This window comes from Lactuca serriola, chromosome 3 (assembly GCF_051521515.1).
Source record: "Lactuca serriola cultivar US96UC23 chromosome 3, Lser_US96UC23_V15, whole genome shotgun sequence".
Taxonomy (NCBI): domain Eukaryota; kingdom Viridiplantae; phylum Streptophyta; class Magnoliopsida; order Asterales; family Asteraceae; genus Lactuca; species Lactuca serriola.
The window spans coordinates 72,712,956-72,722,770 of record NC_136410.1 but is presented as its reverse complement, the minus strand read 5'-3'; positions in this window follow the sequence as shown (position 1 = coordinate 72,722,770).

The window sequence follows — 9,815 nt, the reverse complement described above, 5'->3', positions numbered from 1 at the left end:
AGACCCAATACCGGTTGAAAGATACTGAAGGGGGTGAAATAGACCCTGCATCGGTTGAAAGATACCAAAGGGGTGAAATAGACCTTGTTTAATTTGAATTTGTTATGTATGTTAATTATGTGGTATTTTTGGGAACTCACTAAGCTTTGTTCTTACAATTTTATGTTTATGTTTTCAGGCACTTCTGTTTTCAAATTTCGGGTCCGGCTTGATCGCGCTGCATCCATTGGAGTTTTATTTTGCACTGAATGTTTAGAAATTACTCTAATGTTTTGAGAATACTTTAATTTTGCTCGCCTTTGGAACAATGAATGAATGTCTTTAACATATTTAAATGAAATGTCTAATTGGTATTTTTGGGATGTTAAAAGTTGGTATTAGAGCCTTAGTTTGAGGGATTCGGGCACACTCTTGGGTGTGCCTGAACTCAAACCGAGGATTTCTAAAATCCTTTGAAATAAAATGATTTTCTAAAATGGTTTTTTAAGAAAAAAGGGTTTGATGCAAGGAATCAATCAAGCTCCAGTAAGTATTTCCCAAAATACCCATACATGTGTTATGCTTATTGTTTTGGTATGAGTATATGAGAATTGCATGCTAGATTAGGGTTATGGGTTTGGTCAGGATTACATGATAGAATGCTAAGAGAAAAGCATGTATATGCCTGTTGATTGAGCTTCTCGGGCTACATGCTAGTATGGATTCCAGATGTTGGATAGAATTGCCTGATTTGTGATGACTTTTAACCTAGGAGAAATTGGATGCTATGACAGATTTAGAATCTATGTTATTGGAACTGATTGCTAAGTGTATGCTTTAAAAATTGTATAAAATTAGTATCATATAGCCCTAGAAGGACTGAGTTGGCCTTATTTCATGTTCCTTGTCTGGTTGTGGGCTTAAGGTAGAATCATTCATTCGAAAATATATGTCATCCCGTTCTGTATATAATTTGCATGCATAAGGAAACTAGTAGTGTTAGTAGAAGTTCCTAACATAACAGAAGCAAGTTAGTTGGAGGATGCCTTTTATGTTTTGTGGCCTATAGAGTGTTTTCGCTCGATTGATGCTTGCTTCGTTCTTTGTAGGACCCATATTGATGTGAGCTAACTATCAAATGAATATGTTAAGGTACGTGTGGCAAAGTTTAAATAATTCTAGAATGATTGAGTAGACCCTAGGGCACAACTCTTGTTTGAGTCTAACCATTGTAGGGTTTGGTCATTTATTCGAAAGATTATTTAATTTTTGTTGCATGTAATTGTATTCATGAAGTAGTTAACTAATATTAGTAGAGGTTCTTTAGCAACTGATGGCAAGGTGAGGAGGGAATCCTAGGAGAGCCAAGGAAGCGCACTAGAGGAATCATGTGTTGTTTAGCAGAGTGTATTTGTTGAGATAGGTCTTATATGATTGGATCGGACTGTAGAGGACATGAGTAGTTACATAGAGGATTCAAAAAGATTCTTGAGGAAAGTACAAATAGTTCTAGAAGGTAGTATTGGGCCCATACTACTGAAAGCACATGATTTGTACTCGAATCAAGGAGTATTTTGGGGATTCTAAGGAGCTGATGCTGGGTAGATTGCATGGTTTGACACCACAATTCATTGCAATGTGTTTCTGTCTTATTCGGTTTATTTTTTATGGTTATTCGGGCTCAGGATAGGTATGGTGATTGTTTGTGCCTTAGTTTCCATGTCAGTTTGGGTTTGAATGGTTCAAACCTAGGTGACTTATTTATTTTTGAGGTCTCGAGGACCTTACTCGAGGTAGTTCCAGTTGAGTCACGAGAATCAAGAAGGAAGCGATGGTGATGATCTGATCAAGGGTTGCAACCGGAGGCTGAGTGATTGGCTGGTGGATTGGAGTGTCACTCACTATGAAGGGGGTTTTGTTCTCCTAGCTTTCCGTGTTCGAAGGTAAGAGAGAGCAGACATGAGATTCTCAGAGTTCATATGTAGACTCAACATGGAGCTAGATAGTTGTGATTTTTTGTGGCAAGTATGGAAGTGTGGGAATACACTTGAAGATTTTGTGGTATGATTGCCTTAAGATGAGATCAAGGGTTTGCTTCCTTTGAGTTTAGTTGAGTCAGGTGCGAGTTGATTGTTCTAGGTGATCAAGGAAGGTAATTTAGGAAGGACAACTTTTGTTGTCCTCAATGTATCCTGGGCTATGAGAATGATGCCTCTTGAATTTATGAATGATGCTTGCCATGAGATGTTTGCTGGAGATTTATAAGCGAGATGTGTGGTAGACCATTTGTTTCTAAATATAAAGAATCAGTGTTGTGAATAGACCGACAAAATTATTTCTTGGGCATATGCAAGGGATTCTTGGTGTTAGGAGCGGTTATACTTGGGAAGTTTTCGGGGTCTCCATCAGAGTTTTGAAATCTCTTTGAGGTTGGTTAGTCCTTATTTGGAAGATCATCTTGCGTTGCGAATTACATGTTGATAATCAGGGATGGTATGCATCTAGTCGAGCTCGTTTGAGTTTTTGTGCTGTTTGAACCCTAAGTGAGGGAGAATTGGGTATTCTGCTTGGAGAATCATCGATCTGTTAGAGTTTATGGTTTCAAAAGAATGGGTCATAGGTAGCTGTGGGTCGGGCATGCGAGATTTTGGTTTAAGATTTAGTGAAAAGGGGGTGTAGAGAAATTTTCCATCCGATATATGTGCTTACGAATGTACAAGTTGTCTTCGCTACAGGAAGCTGCTAGACAAGGAAGTCTTTGTAGCCGGTGGTTCCTTCTGAGAATGATGATGAATAGAGCAAGAGGTGTTTGGTTCGCTCAGGTTGAGAATCGGTTGTTGAGGGATTTGTCAGCTTGTTGTATAGATTGCTATCTATAGTCTAGATTGGGTAGTTGTTGAATGGAAAATCAGCTTCAGAGTTGGGGATGTTTAGTTCCATGTGGTTTATGTTAATTAATGTATTGGATCATTGGATTAATTATTAATTCATTCTTGATCATTATTCATTTCGTTCATCGTTAATAGCTGAGGTTCTTCAAAAGTTTCGAGCTGTATCAGTGGAAGTCAATGGATGCGTCAACCTATCGTCAAAATATGTACATTGCACTTTTTGGATTCTAGGTATGGTACCCTCAAATGTTGGTTTTGGAAGTATTATTCATAGTAGGATCATGTTTGAGATGTCCTTGGTTATTGGGAGTTTGTACGTCGGAGCGGTATTGTTTAGCTTTTCAAGTGTGGCTTGAGATCTAAGCATAATCTAATTTTTGGAATGTCATGTCGACATGGATGGTATTTTTATTGATCTGAATAGGGTTTTAGCAGCATTTCTGGATAACTTTAGAAGTTTTATCGAGCTAGTTAAATATTGGTGGAACCGGTTCAGTTTCAATCAAGGTGTGGGATCTTATTTGAGTCATTCATGAGGATGTTTCTGTTAATGGTTAGGGTTCTCCATTTTGTTAGATCTACTGGTACTTCACCCTTTGGGTAAGGTTGTGTGGAAGAAGGGATGCATCAGATCTAGGGATTGGTTATAAGTTCCCTTGAAGGTGGATACCATGGTAGTTCATCGAGTATGATCATGAGGGGTTATGTGGATTGAGAAAGATAGAATGAGACACTTGGTCCTAATTTTCTAGTATGGTTCTATTGTGTTTTATAGCCTCTAAAATGGAACAAGAGTATAACCGCCTATCTCATTCTTTGGTTGTGTGCGACCATGTTTTCGTATGATTTTGCATTGGTAACAACTTGTACTATTAAAGTAATTATGTGTGATAAAAGGATATGACCCATTTTGTGTTTGGTTAGCATTGAGGGGGATGTTGATTGTGCTCCTTTTGATTGACATTGAGTTGTCCTTGGTTATTGGGAGTTCGGACATCGGAGCAGTATTGTTTAGCTTTTCAGGTGTGGCTTGGGATCTATGCATAATCCAATTTTTGGAATGTCATTTTGATAGGGTTGGTATTTGTATTGATCCGACTAGGGTTTAAGCAGCATTTCTGGATAACTTTGGAAGTTTTATCAAGCTAGTTACATATTGGTGGAACCTGTATAGTTTCAATCAAGTTGTGGGATCTTCTTTTAGTCATTCATGAGGATGTTTTTTTAATGGTTAGGGTTCTACATCTTGTTATATCTACTGTTACTTCACCCTCTGGGTAAGGTTGTGAGGAAGAAAGGATGCAACAGATCTAGGAATTGGTTATGAGTTCCTTTCAAGCTGGATATCAATGTAGTTCATCGAGTATGATCATGAGGGGTGTATATGGACTGAGAAAGATAGAATAAGAACACTTGGTCCTAATTTACTGGTATGGTTCTATTGTATTTTAGAGCCTCTGAATTGGAACAAGAGTACGACCGGCTATCTCATTCTCTGGTTGTGTGCAACCATGTTTTCGTCTGATTTTGCATTGGTAACAGCCTATACTGTGAAAGGAGTTATGTGTGATAAAAGGTATGACCCGTGTTGTTTTCAGTTAGTGTTGAAAGGGATGTTGATTGGATTCCTACAAGCCGGTGGATTGATAGTTGGGTATCTTTAGGCCTTTTCAGTGTTGGTCCTGAGTCTTCAGGCCATTGATGGGATGACGAAAAGACCAGCTTAGTATCGTGAGCTTATCGTTTAGTGGGTAGCAGGTGTCATGATGTATCGTGAGCTAGTGGTTGTATCATTTATATGGGTGGGACTCGATAGTCTTTTGATTGAGACTCTTAGGTCTCAGATCGTTAGTCTTCTTGGCATGATTAGGTGTTAGTGCAACGTGGGTGTCGGGAGACTTAGTCACCCACTAGTTTTGATCATGTGGATAGGTAAAGGTTGTTGGGAGTAATATTTGTGCATTAGAAGTCTGATTCGTAGTGTTTACACTATGAGACTTGATTTCTTGTGAGTTTTTTGTAGCATTTTGGTTACCAATGTTGGGTATCAGTTTAAGAATCCCGTGTTATGAAGTTCGTTTTAAATGTCTCAATTGATTTGTCAGGTAGACTTACATTTGAGTTGATAAGGGATTTGGATGCAAAGTGAAATTCATGGATGGACCATCATTATGCTTGTGGGAGTAGTGGGTTGATGATTACTTTGCATGAAGTCAAGTGTGTATTTAAGGTTTGGGGGCATAATTTTCGGATTTGTGATTGTGGAAATTCATGATCAGTGTCTTTGAGTATTCTGTTTGCATGATTTGGTGGTGTTCCTAGTTAGAGACTAGGGGTAGGTACGACATATGGATGGTCATCAATCTTACGGTATGGTTTCTAAAGTTTAGATTGATGGGTTTCCTATTCTGTGAAGTATATTGATGTAGTTGATTTGTGGTTGTCGTTTTGAGAGTTCCAGGTATGAGTGGATCTCTCTAGAATTCTGGTCTTAGAGTTCTAGTTGCAGTTTAATATTTCAAGATATTAGGTTGTTTGTTGGCAGTTGTGGGTATCCGAGTGATCTCTTAACTTCTCTTCATAGGTTCCTTGATTACGAAGGGGTTAGAGAGAGCTTGTCTAAAATGTTTTCATTAACTTTAGAGATTCTAACAAATTAAAGACGGATTTTTAGGATGAAATCCAGTTTAAGAGGGAGAGTTATAACATCCTGTATCGAGAAGTTTCTTATTTTCAGGATTGTGGTCAACGAATAGATTAAGTAATGGTCTTTTGGGCTTCAAGGGAATGTGATTTAGACCTTATTGGATGATGACAATCTTGTATAAGTGATTAAAGCCATAGTTTGTGTCTTGGAGTCAAAGGGTAAAATGGGAAAAGTGATGCTTTAGACTTCTTTCATGAATTATGGTTTTTAGTTCTACATGTGTTAATCCAAAATTAACTAGATAGAAGTTAGAGGTCGTCAATAGCTTTCTGTGGTGTGAAAATGGGCGAAAACTCGTTCTCACGAGTTGAGAAGTAATTCTCACAACGTGAGAAGTGTTCACGAGGTGAGAATGTATTCTCACAACTTGAGAATTATGCAACAAAAAATCCCACGAAATGTTTAGGATTTTTTAGGTATTTAAAGCTAAGGATTCGTGTGTTAGGGTATTTTCATAGCCTCCATCATATCTAGAACCTCTTGGGAGAACCCTAGCCTCGATTTTCACAATTTAAGTCTCCCATATTCTCTCTCATGCATTTTCTTTGGAGTTTTGGTTTTTTAGAGCAATGATTTCATACATGATTGATCCTTGAAGCTTAGAAATTAAATATCTCAACTTTCATCTACCTTCTAGACCTTGGTAAGTTATAAAGTTCCAAGCTTTATTGTATTTCATCTTTGGATCTTTGTGTATTTGGTGTTTTGGTCCATTTTAATGAGTTTTGAGTGATAGGTGGGTAGAATGGAGTATTTGACTAAGGATTGGTCTCAGTTTAGTTTTAGAAAGTTTGGGTTGGCTGTTCTGATGATGAGGTAGCTATTAGGCTTCTATTGAGTAGCTCAGGTGAGTCTCTTCAATGTACTCTTGGGTCGAAGGCACCAATGTCGGCCCACTGGATTGTGTTTATAGGCTGATAGTTGTCTTTTTGACACTTGTTGATATGCCTATATGTGCTTGTTATCTTTGTCACTCTTGCTGAATATGATTGTATGTTGAGCTGTAGAGGTCAAATAGACCCGTACCAGTTGAAAGATATCGAAGGAGTTGAAATAGACACAGGGGTGAAGTAGACCCGGTACCGGTTGAAAGATACCGAAGGGGGTGAAATAGATCCAATATCGGTTGAAAGATACCGAAGTGGGTGAAATAGACCATGTACTGGTTGAAAGATACCTAAGGGGGTGAAATAGACCTTCTTTAGTTTCAATTTTTTATGTATGTTAAGTATGTGGTATTTTGAGGAACTCACTAAGTTTTGTGCTTACGGTTTTATGTTTATGTTTTCAGGCAATTTTAGTTTCAAATGAAGGCTCCAAGTTGATCGCACTACATCCCCTGGAGTTTTATTCCGCACTGGATGCTTACAAATTACTCTAATGTTTTGAGAATATTTTAAATTTGATCATCTTTGGAACAATGAATGAATAGCTTTAACTTATTTAAACGAAATCTTTACTCAGTATTTTGGGACGTTACACATAAAATTGCCACTTTTATAAACCAAAATCGATCCATTCATATTGTTAAATGAATATCGAAAACTTTGTCTAAATAGTGCATGAAAAGAAATAATGTTCCACGTCATTTCTAATGAATAGCAACAGTTAACTAAATCTAATCTGACATCACTACTAAGCATAACACTATAAGTTTCAATCTTGGTAACAGGAGAAGATTGCATATATTCTCATGATCAGATTCATCTTTCCATACTCCACCTCTTCACTTTCTTTTAGTCCCTACAAATCAAAGCAAATGTGAAAAGCACATCTTGTATGAAGAAACCAAGAATGAGTATGTAGTGAGTTATTAGTTTGAATAGTGTAAATACCTACCGACGATGGCTTCACTTTTCCATCCTTGATGTCCTGCAAGTACTTGGGGCAGCTTCGTTTCTGATGGCCCTTATCATTGCAATAAAAGCAAACGAAATCTTTGGGATCACTAACAAAAGGAATATCTAAACTTGGCTTTGCTTTTGGTTCATTGCTAGACGAACTAACATGGGCCTTGCGCTTCTAGTTCCGCTTAGGACAACCTTTCCTTTTCTTTCCTTTGTTTTTCCTAATGGTAAGAACAAGAGAATTTGTAGTGGTAGGAGTCTTCTTCATTCCTGACTCGGTTATTCAGAATAATTTTAGGATTTGGCCAACATTGTGTTTGTGTTGTTCAAATGATAAAGCATAATGAACTTATCATAACAAGGAGACAAGGATTTAAGGACCATGTCAATAGCCAACTCCTCTTCAAAATTCACATTAAGCCTTTCAAGGAGCTCCACATATCTTCGCATTCTTTGCATGTGGTTGAAGACATACTTTGCTTCCTTCAATTTGCAAGTCATAAGAGTTTTATGACTTCTGTAATATCCCGAAATCTCAGGTATTATTAAATTATGTTTTTGGGGTAATTTAAGAGGGGACTCGGCGAGTTGGAGCCTAGACTCGCCGAGTAGGATCGCAGAATTGGTCGCGGGTTCGCGACTGGACTCGACGAGTCCAGATATGGACTCGGCGAGTCTACGTTGTTTAGCGAAAACCCTAACCGTTCAGGTTTGGGACGTATAAAGGAGACTTATTGGCCGTCATTATTCATTTTAGCCTTCTGAGAAGAACCCTAAATCGATTGGGTGCATCTGGAGCAAGGATCTTAGGCCATTGTTGATTATAGAAGAGTGGTTGTGCAAGGAAGAGAAGGGATTGGCTAAAGGAGCAGCAAGGGGGTCACATTCTGAGGATTGGGGATACAGAGAATACATCATCCAGGTAAGAATTCGTGTATGCTCTGCTATATTGATGTATTTATGGATTTAGGGTTTATGGAACCCTTGTATGATTAGATTGACTGTTACCCTAGTCCCCTAAACGAGTGTAACCCTGTATTGAGACCTATGGAGGTCCAGAATGTCCCATGTCTATGCATTTCGGGAATTGATGAAGGTTTTGGATTGGAATCCTTATGCCTTAGGTCAAAATGTAAATTATGAATCACATGGTGTATCATGAGCACTGAAATGAGGGCTTCACGTGGTGGATCATCCTAGGAAGGCCAGACCTAGGAATGGTCGAAGCAGTTCTGACCTTAGGATGCAGTTTGAGTGGTTGCATGGCATGGACTCGCCGAGTTCGATGAGCAGACTCGGCGAGTAGCTTGAAGATTAATTAGGACTCGTCGAGTTGTTCTTCAGACTCGGCGAGTTGAGTCGGGGTGGCCCCGCCGCGATTCTTCCAGGAGTAACTCGTCGAGTCAAGGAGGATACTCGACGAGTAGATAGGGAATCCCAGAGAGTTGGAAGACGTCTAGACTCGCCGAGTCGCCATGGTACTCGCCGAGTCCGGTCGAGTTGACCGTTGACCGTTGACCAGAGTTAACCTAAGTCTGACTTCTTAGGGATAGTCACACTTAGAAGATATAAGTGTTAATGAGATATGTGATGTTATAGGGAGGTTGTAGCTCGTCGGATTGTGCACGAGTGATTTCAGGATTTGCTAGCTTTCAGCATTTACGAGGTGAGTCTTCTCACTTTATTGTACCCGGAAGGGTTTGACTGTGTGACCGGAAGGTCGGATATGATATGTGATATGTATGCTATATGTGGTAAGTTATTTGTTATATGTGCTATGTATGTTATGGGCCGGAAGGCGAATATATTATGGGCCGGAAGGCAATATGTTATGGGCCGGAAGGCGATATGTTGTGTGATGGACCGGAAGGTCGGCGTGGGTAGGACCGGAAGGTTTACCCAGCAGGGATGGAAGTCCCCTGAGACACATGGACCGGAAGGTCAGGGCCTGGAAAGGCGTATGTGCGTAAGTTGTATATTGGGGAACTCACTAAGCATTTATGCTTACAGTTGTTGTGCATGTATTTCAGGTACTAGCGACGACCGTGGGAAGGCGCCGGCGTGATCGATACACACTGAAGAACGCTTTTATGATCTTGGGATTTTGATTATTTGTATTTGACAGAATACTTAAACTATTTATGCCTTGTTTTGAATGGAAATAAATATATTTTTAAAATGAAAAAAAAGTTGTTTGAGAATTTGCGCTGTTACAATTGGTATCAGAGCCTTGGTTTGAGGGATTCGGGTGCACCTTCGGGGGTAACTGAACTCAAACCGAGGATTTGAGGAAACTTTTTAAATAAAGGCATAAACTTTTGTAAATGGTTTTGTGGTAAGCAAGAAAGAAGCAGTGTGTACGATCAGTCAGCGCCCGAACGGTAAAGATCC